We start from the raw sequence: 12,610 nt of genomic DNA, 5'->3' as shown, positions 1-12,610 counted from the left end.
AAAGCCTAAGTGGATGATGATAATTCCTGGGGTTTCTTCCTAGGGGTGCTCCACGTAGAGAAATCACTTAAATTGTAATTAAAATATACAAAGCAAAATGGTTCAAAGGGAGCCTGTAGTTTCTAGTAAAATACCTAACTAACCACAGGAGCATTTTACCGGGGAGGTAGCTAAATGACCAAAGCCTTGTAGAATGTGTGTGTGCGTGCGTGTGTGCTAATACTGCTAGGACCGTGGCTGTGCTAACAGGGACACAAGGAGGAGGTTAGATATTTCAGGCATCGTAACGAGTAAAGGTGACGTATCCAAGTCAGCAGAATGGGCTCAGCTTTAATATTTGGTGTCACATCAAATGTCTTAATTTCCCAAGTTAGTACCTTAAAGGACCTATGATGGTGGCCACTTACGAGTGCATACTTCTTCTTTGAGGAAACTTCTCTCATGTGGCATAAAGATTTTATCACAGACCCATGTTTCTGACTCTCCAGATGGCACAACAACCCCCTCAGTCAATGTTTATATGTGATGATAAAATTATGCAGGAAGATTTTACTTCCATGGGACCCTTGGTGCTTGGAAGGGTGCTGACTGAGCTACTCCAATTCTCTCGCTTTCTGGACGAGGGGAAGGAGATCCAGAGAGGTTAAAGCAGCTTGCCCAAGGTCTTCTAGACACAGGGTAACCATATGATTCATTGTACAAAGTGGGGCACTTTTTAGAGAAAAGGAGATGCTTTTTCAATGACCAATTGGCCTCAACCTAGACTGCCCTGGCAGCATGTGATGATCCTGTCTAGATAGCTCAAGGTTTTGCCTCGGATCCAGAGTATGAGAAAATGCTCTACTTGCTGGTGACCTTTGCAAGAATGAACGAATTTTCATCTGGGAAGGGGAAGGGCACTCTCAGAGGCCAGGATGGGGATTGTACTTCCTTGCACGGGCTCTAGCTGATGCATTTCCCTCACACTTCCAAGCTTGTGTTAGCAGGGGCCTGATTTGTCTGCACAGGGCCCTTGTGATGACTAGAAAGGTGTAATTCTGAGGACAAACACCTTGGCCAGTGAGTGGCACAGGTGCAGCCCTACTCTAGGGAGTGTTGATACTGATAAGAAATCAGCAATCAGAAAAGGTGAAATGTAGATATTTCACCTCCTGCACAGATGCCACTCTGGATTCTCAGATAAGGACAGAGGGTAGAAATGCTGACCCTGAAAGATGGAGCTCGAAGAAGCATGCTGTTACCAATAAATGCTACCACGTCTCACTGCTCTCACTGTGTGCCACGCACTGTTCTGAGCACTTTACATACACTGATTCTCTTAATCCTGAAAACAACCCCACAGGATGAACCGTTTTATATCCTGATTATGATGATAGCTATGCAAATCTGAATGTGCTGAAGTTCAGAGAACCACATGCTGAAGGAAAAAGTTAATTTAACTGTATGATAATTTAAAAAATAAAGTAAAAAAAAAAGACTACATACTGTATGATGCCATTGAAATTTGAAAAAAGCAAAACTACAGTGATAGCAGATCAGTGGCTGCCAGGGGTCAGCGTTGGGAGTGTTGGAGGGATTGACTGCTGAGGGACATGAGGGCACTTTTCGTGGTGATGAAAGTGTTTGAGATCATAGTTGTAGTGGTGGTTTCATGACTATATATTTATGAGAACACACTGACTTGTACAGTTAAAATTGCTTTTATTGCAGGTAAACTATACCTCAATAAAGCTAGGGAGGGGAGCCCTACAGATGGGCATCACTGTTAGTATCATTAATAAGGAAACTGAGGGACCAGGAGGTTGAGTACCTTGTCCAAGGTCATAGGTGTGTGTGTGACAAACTCAGATTCAAACATTGGAATGAATAACTCTGGTAATTTTCACCTTTGCAATTAACCACCACTCATTCAAGTAGGTCCCAGCTCCTCACCCGGGGCAGGGGAACACATCAGTCCTAGACAGGCAGGTGCAACAGGCAATGTGTGATCCTGACTAAGGACCTTACAGAAACAGCAATTGTTATGAGGGGGAGGGGGAAGTTTGGGTCCATGACAATCCTTCCCAAAGCAGACACAGCTATTTGCTTTGAAAAAACTAGAGCAGGGGCACTGAGTCTTGAGGCAGGTGTCTGGTGATCGCTGGGCCTTCCCCTATTTCCTGGCTGGGAGTGTGATTTAAAACCTCCTGGCTAAGCTCATTTTGCCAAACAGCTCCTGCAGGATCCATTTTTAAGACCCAATCCAGAAATTTCTAGCTCAGCAAATGGGATGCACTCCAAGAAAATGTATTTGCCCACGCCACCTCTGAGCCAAAGGAACATGAGTTCCCGTGCTTTGTAAAGGAAAACAGATGTGTTTATACACAACCAATTTTACAGATATACAAATACCTTGCTTAGTGTATTTCAAAGAAGTGAGAGAAAAAAACCCCCATCACTATGCATCTGTATGGAACGTCCAGTTACTGTCCATCTGAGAGTGGCAGGTGAATGAATCTACAGTCATCAGCGGGTGCACAAAATGATGCTGTGTCATATTTCCCATTGCAATTTGTGCCACTTGGAGAAATAGGCTTCTGTCTCCCTTTACAGCCAGAAAAAGTGCAGGCAATTCCTAAGGCTGATGTAGAACTGGGAGGGGCTGAAATATCCTCTTAGGTGACACACAGGGCACTTGTGATTAGAGAGAATGAACTTACCCATGATCAAGCAGCTGCTTAGAAGCAGAACCAGTTAGCTGCTGCGACTTTGCATTAGCTTAAGTCAGAGACCTGGGCTCAAATCCCCACTCTTCCCCTTATGGACCATGTGATTAAAAGCAGGTTCTTTAATGTCTCTGACTTTTTCTTTTTATAAAATGGTGCTTATGAGTGCTAGCTCACAGGTCTGTTGTGAACACTGGGTGTGAGGAGGCACTGAGTACAGTGCCTGGGTCATCGTGCATGCTCAATAAATGGAAGCCAATGGTAGCAATTATATTGGTGTGTTATGATTATATGCAAAGATTTTGGACTTATCTGCAAGATTTTGGACTAGATGACTGGCACAGCACTTGAAAGCTTAAAAAGTCCTATCACAGGAGTGCTTTTTCCCACTGCTATCAACCTATGAGATATCTATCTATCTATCTATCTATCTATCTATCTATCTATCTATCATCTATCTATCTATCTATCATCTATCTATCTATCATCTATCTATCTATCAATCAATCATCTATGACTGGCATTATTAAACCCAGATCAAAGTTTAAAAAGGTTAAGGAAGGCTAAGGGATTTGTCCAGTTTTGTCCTTACTGAGATCACACAACTAGTAGGCGACAGAATGAGATCTTGAAGGCAGACTTTCTAAGTAAAAATTTTACCCTATGTCCAATGTGTCTGACTCTTGGACCAATGTCCTTTTCCATGGTGTGTGCTTGCCTCTGCTTCCCTGAAGCCCTCTTCTGGGCCAAGGCAACTACTGCTCTTGGAAACTGCCTCTAACAAGCTGATCCAATGAATAATCATGAGAGCAATCCTAGTGTTGCCCTTTTACTGCGAAGATGGGGATAGATTTATAGAGGCTGACTCTGGCTGGTATTTGGGAATGGATAATTACCTTCACTTACTATATCCTAGGCTGCTTCGGCTAAATATTTACTGCCCAGAATTTCGCCCTTTCCCACCAGTTCTGAACACGAGCATGCCACAGGCAACTAAGTGGCATAATTCATTTGGGGCAACCATAAATCTAAGGCTTCCACCAGAAATGATGCAAAAAATTAATGGAACATGAAATCAAGTAAATGGAATTGAGTACAGTAATTAGTTCATATTTTAATCCTCAGGTCTGTTTATTATCCGTCAACTGGCGAGCAATTAAGTCGACACCATTGAGAAGATTAGCTTTGTTTCAGCAAAAGTTTATCGATATGTCAGAGCAAATGAATCTGGGGGTTTTAAACGGCTTTATTTTGAATTGTACAGCAGCACATCCATGGAGTGGCTAGACATCTAATGATTTAATTTTGCAATATTATTATCTAGATTATTTATATTTAATATTACTGAGCTGTTCTAGATGGTTACTGGGGAGAGTGGGTGGAAGCGGGGATTCAAACTGCAGAAAAGCGTGGCTCATATTCTTAGGTCGTTGTGATTGCCTTTTCATATTAAGACCAACTGAAGGATCTTTAAGGAGCTTTGCTTTCTATTTTAGTCTTCCAGTCTTTCATTTCCACATTTCCTGCAATCAGGCACTATTACAGTTCTTACATTGGTGGTATTTTTGTTGAGGGTGATGTGGTAACTTCTAGACCCATCTCCTCATGGATGCTGATCAGTGCTCATGTTTGTAAAATACTCTGCCAATGTCTTTGCCTTTTTGAGGCTGGCTGAGTAAACATCCTTGTGATGGGTTCTGCTCATTGTGGTAGAAAATCTGATTATCAGACTACACCTGCTCTATGGGGCAACTAAATCAGATGATCTCAAAGGGGCTGCTGAATCTTGGGATTTAATATGATTTAAATTTGTACTTGAAAAAATTTAAATTTCAAACTTAGTTTCCGGTCCTGATTCAGCCACTGAACCTCAGTGATTTTTGGCAGGGCTCTTATCCTCTCTGGCATCTGATTTTTCTTTTGTACAGTAAGTGGGTTCGAAGAGGTGACATCCATGGGACCTCCAATTTTAACACTTCAGACAGACACTTTGAGCAGACTTGTTCAATAGCAGGTCTATACTTTGAAGTAGGAGAGGTGATCTTTGGTGGAACCTCTGCAAATTTTAGTGAACTGTTGACAGTGGTTAGAGTAGTGGTGAATGGGTCATTCTTACTTTACACCTTTCTTTTCCAATTGATTTTATTCCTGTGGCTTTGGAAATGGGCGAAAAAAAAAAGTACAGCTAGTTTGTAGAAACAATGTCATTGGTTACTAAATAAAGGAAGACCACATTCGGCACTTGTAAAGCCATAACAGTAATGGTCTCCACGGTGACAGATTCTACACTGAAACTTGATCAAATCCCAGTTAATGCCTGTCTTTAATAATGTCTTTGTAATATTATACCTTCTTTCCTGCTTTAGACAGAACACCAGAAAGGAGATTAGAGTCCAGTAGAGGAGGATGGTAGCCATCATAATGTCATCCTGGCAGGATCAGCTCAGAGTTATGAGGCAAGTTAGGATGAGAGTCAACAGGATAATGAGTTGACCTCAGCAAATTGTCTTTAAATGCAGTGTCTTCTCTTGTTGGCTGCCCCATGGTGTCCATCTAAAACTAGCAATCCAGGAAGGTGCTGACTTGATTGGGTTGTCTCTTCCCAGGAGTCATTATAAAAATGTTCAAAGGGAAGGATCTGTATCCTTACTTAGATCACAGTCATCATCTGCTTACTGGTATCATCATAATATGCCCTACCATCGTCTGGGCTTCTGACTTCTGTTTGCTTTGCTTTTCGAAGGCCAGTTTGCTAACTCTGAGTGGGACTGGCTCCTGCGATCCAGAACTTTGGCTGCTAGCATTGGCAAAGACAAGTTCTGGGTCTGATCTTGGGAGTAATTCCAGGGCCTGAAATGTGGAATTTACATGAATTTTTCTAGCAATTGGCAATCTATCAGTTGTTCTATTCCTCCTCCCAGGTACCTTGAAGGATTCACTTACTCTGTATTTGTGAATAACAACATAAAATATCTAGAACTTCAGTTGATACTGACATGAACCTTATTAGGTTTGCCATCACGACAACAGAATTTAATTCATGACATACTGGGCATAATATAGGCGCTCTGAAAGTTGAAATCTTTTAAGTTATCTTCACTTGCTCATTCAATCTTTTCATTCAAGAGTATCTGTCAGGTGCCTGTCACATGTATGGGGACATATTAAAAATGTACAACCTACTCTGTGTCTGCAGGAGCTCACAGTCTGGGAAGTCAGGGGCTTCCCCATGGTCTACAGATCTTTGAATTTCCCCACTGGGCTAGACCTCAGAGTAGGTGAGTAATCACTATTATGGAGTTTATGGGCAGGTACACCTTGGCTTATGTTAAGCAATGTTATGAATCAGAAGACCTGAGCTAAGCTCAACCTTAATCATTTATTGTCTGCATGGTCTTGCGCCTTAGTTTCTCCAGGTAAGAGGGGGATAATAAGAAGAGGCAACTTCACTGAGCTAGTGTTTGCTGATTAAATGGGAGAATTTATGTTATGCTTTGAAATTCATTGAGAGTAAAGGCCAGAGTACATACAAAGTCCAGGCAAAGAGGACATAATGTGCAGTGGCCCTGCCACTCTTACCTCTCTGACTTCTCATACCCTCTCACTCACTCCTGTGGTCACACAGCTCTCCTCTTCCTAGAACACTCACAGCTCTCTTCCACTTCAAAACCATGGTACCGGCTGTTACCTCTGTCTGGAATGTCCTTCCCCTAGACATCTCTATGGCAACCTCACAAATGTCATCCTCTCAATACAGCTTCATGGACCATCCTGTTTACTTGTAACTCATTACTGCATGCTCTGATCCCTCCCGATCCTATTTCTTTTCCCATAGCGTTTATCATATTCTAATTTACCATAGACACTTACTCATTTAATATGTTTATTATTCATTATTTTTTCCTTTCTCACATACAGGAAGGATTTTTGTGTTTTCTTTACTGCAGCTCATGGTAGGCACTCAATAATTTGTTAGCTGAATGAATGAATGAATGAATGAATGGATAAAAACAAATCCCAAAGCATGTAAACAGTGGCTGGATGCTAGCAATGAGATTCTGCAGTTACCTGTAGATGTGCCTGAGCAAGTTCTGGATTGTGCTGCAGAGTAAATGATTCAAGTTTGTGCCTTGTTCTCTAAGATGACACTTTTTGTATCCAATCCTTTTGTGTTCTTTATCACATCAAGGATAGGTCTGGGTTAGTACCTTGTTAATACATTTTGAATCTCTCAAAGCACAATCCTTTCTCAATGAAAGCCCGGAACACTAGTTAGTGTTTGCTGTGAACTAAACCATTCTTCCTGTTTTCCAGTTTCTGATAGGACTTGATGCTTTGGACAGCCTTTATCCAAACATTCCATCTTCAATTTAAATGAGGCTGGATATTCCTAGTATAGTCAATAGGTACAACACACTCAAGATTCCACGAAAAAATGCCTATAAACTTTGAATTCTTAGGTCACCAATAGTTGACTGAGTCACTGATTCAGTGATTGAATGACTCATTCCACAAACATCAATTAAGTGCCCACTGTATGTTGGGTACTATGCTAGGTGTATGGTATACAAAGATGAATAGTGAAAAGAGTCTCTGTCCTTAAGGGGTTTCTGAAGATCATTTATTCTTTCATTCAGTAAACATGTATGGACTCTGCTCTCATGTGTCTGACATTGTACAAGGTGCTGAGAATACAGCGATGATCAAAATAAAATCTCTATTAACAAAGAACTACAGTTCCGAGAGAAGCAAGAGTAAACAGTTATAAAATCTACACTGATGGGCAATTTAGTAGATTGGGGTCAGCAAAATTTTTGTGTAAAAGACTGGATATTTTGTAAATATATTGGCTTTTGCAGGCCACACATGGTCTCTGTTGCACATTTTTCCTCCTCCTCCTCCTCCTCCTCCTCCTCCTCTTTCTATTTTTTGTATATTTTTTTATTGGAGTTTGATTTGCCAACATGTAGCATAACACCCAGTGCTCATCCCTTCTTCTTCTTAAAACAAACAATACTTTAAACATGTAAACTATTTTTAGCTACTCAACTGAATTTGGTTCACAGGCTATGGCTTGTGGGCTATTGAAATAGATGAATACGGAGGATTCTCAGGGAGTCAAGAGGAAGCAGCATGTTTCTGGCTAGGAGGAGGGAAGGAGGCTTGGAAATCTCCAGGGGATGGAGGTGGGGAGGATATTGTTCTGGAATGAAGAAGAGTGAGAGAAAGCTGGCATTCAGGATACAGGGAGCTACAGCACTCAGGAAGCTCTTCCATACATTATGACCATGTACATGCTATTCTTAAACATCCCAATTCTCATTCCCCTTCAAAACTCTGCTTGTGCCAACGAACATCTCTACAAGGAGGTCCCAGCCTCCCAGCAAAGTGCTAATTACATTGCCTGAGTACCTCCCCCCAGAGCTGTTGAATGCCTAATGGGGCACTGGTTCTCAGTTATGTGCTCCTCAGCGCTTTTCATACTTTAGCACACTTCAGGACAATTTGATGTTGCTTATTCCTACAAATTTGTGTGGCTTTAAGTCAAGCCTGTCTCTAAAGGATGGCAAATAACCGACTCCTTTAAGGGGACAGGCCTGCATTTTCTGCATTTCTCACTTATTTGCCCTGAGATAATTGTTTTCTCTATTCTGGCTCTGAGCCACTAAATACATAAACAAACAAACAACTAAATAAATAAATAAATAAATAAATAAATAACATTTGACTTTTATTCCACCTTTTAATGGAAAAGTCTTATCTGCATTCATAGCAATAGCTGTGGATGGTTTCCTTGCTTGGATATGTTTGAGCAGAACCAGAGACCCAAGAGGCTGAGCCTGGAAAGGCTCATGTTCCTACCTGATCTTCAGTGGGAGCAGCGACCATGTCAGGCCACAGAGGTGTCCATCCATCCTCTCCTTAAAACCATCCTGAGAGAAAGCGAGTTCATAACCCCCTTCCAGAACCATCCTCAAACATAACCCACGTTACACTGTATTTTAAATATACGTATCTCTCACTAGCTGTCTGCTTTGCTGGGCTGTGGTGCTCAGCACACAGCAGAAGCATTGGAGGCACGTGAAGAGTGGATGAAATGAATGCTGAGGATCTGTTACAAGTGTCCCACCAAGTGGCTGGTGCGAGTCTCAGTATACTCCCTGACGCCTTCGAAAAGAACTTGAAGGTTTTTAAAATGAGTATTTCCAACCTCCCCTCAAAAAGAGAGCTTCTTTTTGCCTAGCCTCATTCCTGGAACTTCATCCATCACATAATTCTTTTCAAATATTATCTTTTGTCAGGTTAACATATTTGTTTCTTTCTGCAAAGACCCTCCTTTATAGTGGACGTGAATCTAGCCACTTAGACATGATTAGCAAGCGAAGGGTCTTACTTATTAAAAACAGTTAATTTTCCCTTCTTGAAAAAATGGAGCTATTTGAATCCCTGAATATACTCATTTATCACCAACCCCCAACGAGGCATCCAGGAGTTCTCCGTGTAGGACATGAATAATTTTTATAAAAACGCAGTTGCTGACTGTGTCGTACATCCACGCAGCTTTATAAAACAAAGCAAATGATTACCATCAATTACAATAACCTCACCAGACAAGACTGCAATTAATCTACAGCTCTTGAGATAACGACTGTTGCACTGTGCCAAGGAAAATGCCTGGCATTAATTGACTTATCACGATCAGCAATGATGGATGGGACAGATGGCAATGTGATTATTCATTGTCAACAAAATAAACACACGCTCTGTTGCTAGAAGTGTCTACTTAGGTCCTCTCAGAGGATAGCCAAACACAGAGACCAAAGGTGGTTTTGAAGAGAGCACAAAATAAAAATAAGATGTTAACCTACAGGATGGGCTACATCTACTTTAACTGGGGCTTAACACTCAGTGGAATCTGGTTGGAAGACATTTTCTATAAGGAAATTGTGGATTGCATGGGATTTCAGCACGAGAAGGTGCATTACTTGCTCATTAAGATATGAGTCACCTTTATGAAGTACTCAAATTCCATTCCATGCTTAATAATTCCAGTGATGAGAATTCACTATTTTCAGAGGTAAGCTCATTCCACTGATGGATAGCTGTCATTGTTAGAATATATATTTATTTACATCTGAACTCCATCTTTCCAGGACTTCCATCCATGGACCCTCATATCAGAGAAGGTGCCAAACTTTTCTCATTAACTAAACTCTTTTACATATCTCAAAGGCCAATATCTACCCACATGACCCTGTTTTGGTGCTTCCAACATTCTGATTCCTTGCATCTAAACCCATACCAGTTTAGAGACCATTCATACTGAGGGGCTTGGAAAGAAATGACCACAGCTGATGTGGTCTGCCCAAGACAAGGTGTAATGATACCTACGTTGAGGCTAATGCTCTAACTTGTCTTGGAGCAGTGGCTGTGTGTGGCTGTCCTTCTTGGGAAGCTGTTCTCCAAATCTCATCAGTCTAGACAGCATTTGCATTTGCAATGACACCTGGGTGCCCTTTTTAATTTTTGTGCAATACGGTTTTATTGATTAAGTTCTCATTGTTTAGAAAGCTGGGATAATTCAGGCAGAGCCTGAGCTAAAACTGACTGGCTCAGTGGTCACTAACCAAAATCTCTTGGGGGGGATTTTTACAAATGTGTGTACTTGGACCCCACTCCTGGAGACCCCAATTCGAGTGCTTTAGGGAAGGATGCAAATGTAAATATTTTGACAATAGTCCCCAGTTAATCCTGACTTGCAACTCTGTTTAGATGCTTTATTCATTGAGAACACTTAATAATGTACTGCTGAGTGAGTGCTTCACAAACCTAATCATCAGACTCTCCTGGGAGCTTTAAAAATGCAGATTCCTTGGAGTGCCTGATACCTGTGGTCTGGGTACATCTAGGAAAATTAATACTTTGAAAGATCACATTGTTATATGTATCCCTTAAGGATTTTGGAGACACTCATTTACTCCAAAATTGTAATTCCTATACAAATTACAAAGCACTTTTATCACACATTGAAGGAAAAGGCAGTTCTAAGGAATTCTACAGAGTGAAGATTCCAGCCAAGTAACCATCCACATTTTTTCACCCATTCATTTAATAAATTCATTAATAAATTAATTTAGTCTGAGAAAATATTATGATAAGGATCAGAATATAACAGTTCAGTGAGGGAGAAAAGCAAAGAAATTAAAGCAAATAAATGAGCAAGTTAAACCAACAAATAAAATAGTTACAAATACTGAAATAATATGTATTTAAAAAGGAAGTGTTTATCTAATTTGAATATTCCCTAGTTCAGAGTGACAGTCTCCAGTCACTCTCAATGCATGGATTTTCTCCCTGCTTTCACCATATTCCCTACTATACTCCAACTCAGAATCTGCAACTTTAGGGAGTTTTTTTTTTTTTCCATTAGGGTGCCTTTGGCAGACATCCCTAATCAATCCTAGCATTTTTTCCTATGGATCCAGAAAGGAGGCTCATTCCTGCTCAACCTTGTCCTCCATGCAGCCATTACGAATAGAGGATGATGAACTCCACCCACCCCTTCCCCAATACACACAAGACCCTGACACAACTTGGTGACTTTGTTGTCCTTCATTTCTTGCTTTATCTTTGTTGTCTATCAATTCTTGAGTACTCCAAGTGTTCCTTACATCTGAAATCCCACTTAATTTTCAAAATAACCTTGTGTTGTGTTTAAACTCAGCCTTAGAAGGATCAAGAAACCATCTCAAGATCATACAATAAATGAATATCAGAGCAGGAGGTACAAACTCAGGTACTTTGACTTCAGAGCTGATGTTCTTACAAAGTATTTGGCACTGCCTTTCTTTCTTAGCTCAGTTCAAAGAGCCCCACCTCTGGGACACTTCTCCTGATCCCTTCAGGTAAAATCTGTGAGTTGGCCAGCATCTTCGTACATCTTCATAACAGAATGGCTATACTTTATTGCTTTGAATATAGTACTCTTTGAACTCCTCTGTGGTAGGAGCTTTGTCTTTTTGTTTTGTTTTGTTTTCTTTTAAATCTTTGTATCCCTAGTACCTAGCAAAGAGCCTAGGTAGATTTTCAGTTGGTACTTTGAAACAATCATTAAAATCTGGCCACTGGACTCATTAAGGTCAGGCTCTCTTTCTCAGTGTAGGGCTTTACTATATTAAAAACAATATTAGGTTTAAACATAATGTTGACTGAAGAAAAATGAAAAAGACCAAGTCAATAATGAGATCATACTTCTGTTATTTCAAAGCTTTCTTGACATCAGTTACTGAAGATTTTTAAACAGAAACCGGATATTTAGCATAGAAGCCCCCCAGACTCCTAGCTGATAACCACCCTCAGGTGTAAGAGGACAAATTAACTATACCATGCTTGTCAAGTGTCAGAACCACAGATGACACCTGTTTAAACTGTGGCTCTCATTCTATAATGGAAACTGGTTTGCCTCACTGCTGTGGCTTGAGCTCAATCTGGATTGATGGTGGCACACAGTGATACTCACCATTGATGGTGACATACAATGACATTTCCATTCTGTAGGAAGTCAGGCAGACTATTTACCTGCCTGACATTTATTTCACAGTGAGCTATAGTTTTGTGCAAATAAGACCCATTTTACCAGAAGGGGTAGACCTATACTCTCATATGGGAGGCTGATGGTTCAGATAGGTATCAGAGAAAGTGTGCATGAAAGGTGAGGGCTTGGGATTAAAATAATGCTCCAGAGATACTGGAAGGCATGAGTCACGAGAGCTGCCAATATCTCAGAGGGCAATACCCAGTCCCACTTTCATTGTGGCCTTCCCTCGAAAACAGCGGAAGCACATTTATAGACTTCCACGTCAACTTGCAAAAAACAGATGGAGAAAGGAGGCACTGACCTTCTC

The 12,610-nt window shown here is 40.9% G+C and overlaps 1 protein-coding gene across 4 annotated transcripts in view; it reads right to left on the bottom strand.

Moving 5' to 3' along the window:
* The window catches only part of CA10 (carbonic anhydrase 10), a 482,388-nt gene that overhangs the window by 91,417 nt on the left and 378,361 nt on the right, over positions 1–12,610 (bottom strand). The window lies entirely within an intron of this gene.

The sequence above is a fragment of the Vulpes lagopus genome, chromosome 12 (assembly GCF_018345385.1).
Source record: "Vulpes lagopus strain Blue_001 chromosome 12, ASM1834538v1, whole genome shotgun sequence".
Lineage (NCBI taxonomy): Eukaryota > Metazoa > Chordata > Mammalia > Carnivora > Canidae > Vulpes > Vulpes lagopus.
The sequence above is the reverse complement of the archived record's forward strand: the minus strand, read 5'-3'. Positions and strand labels throughout refer to the sequence as shown.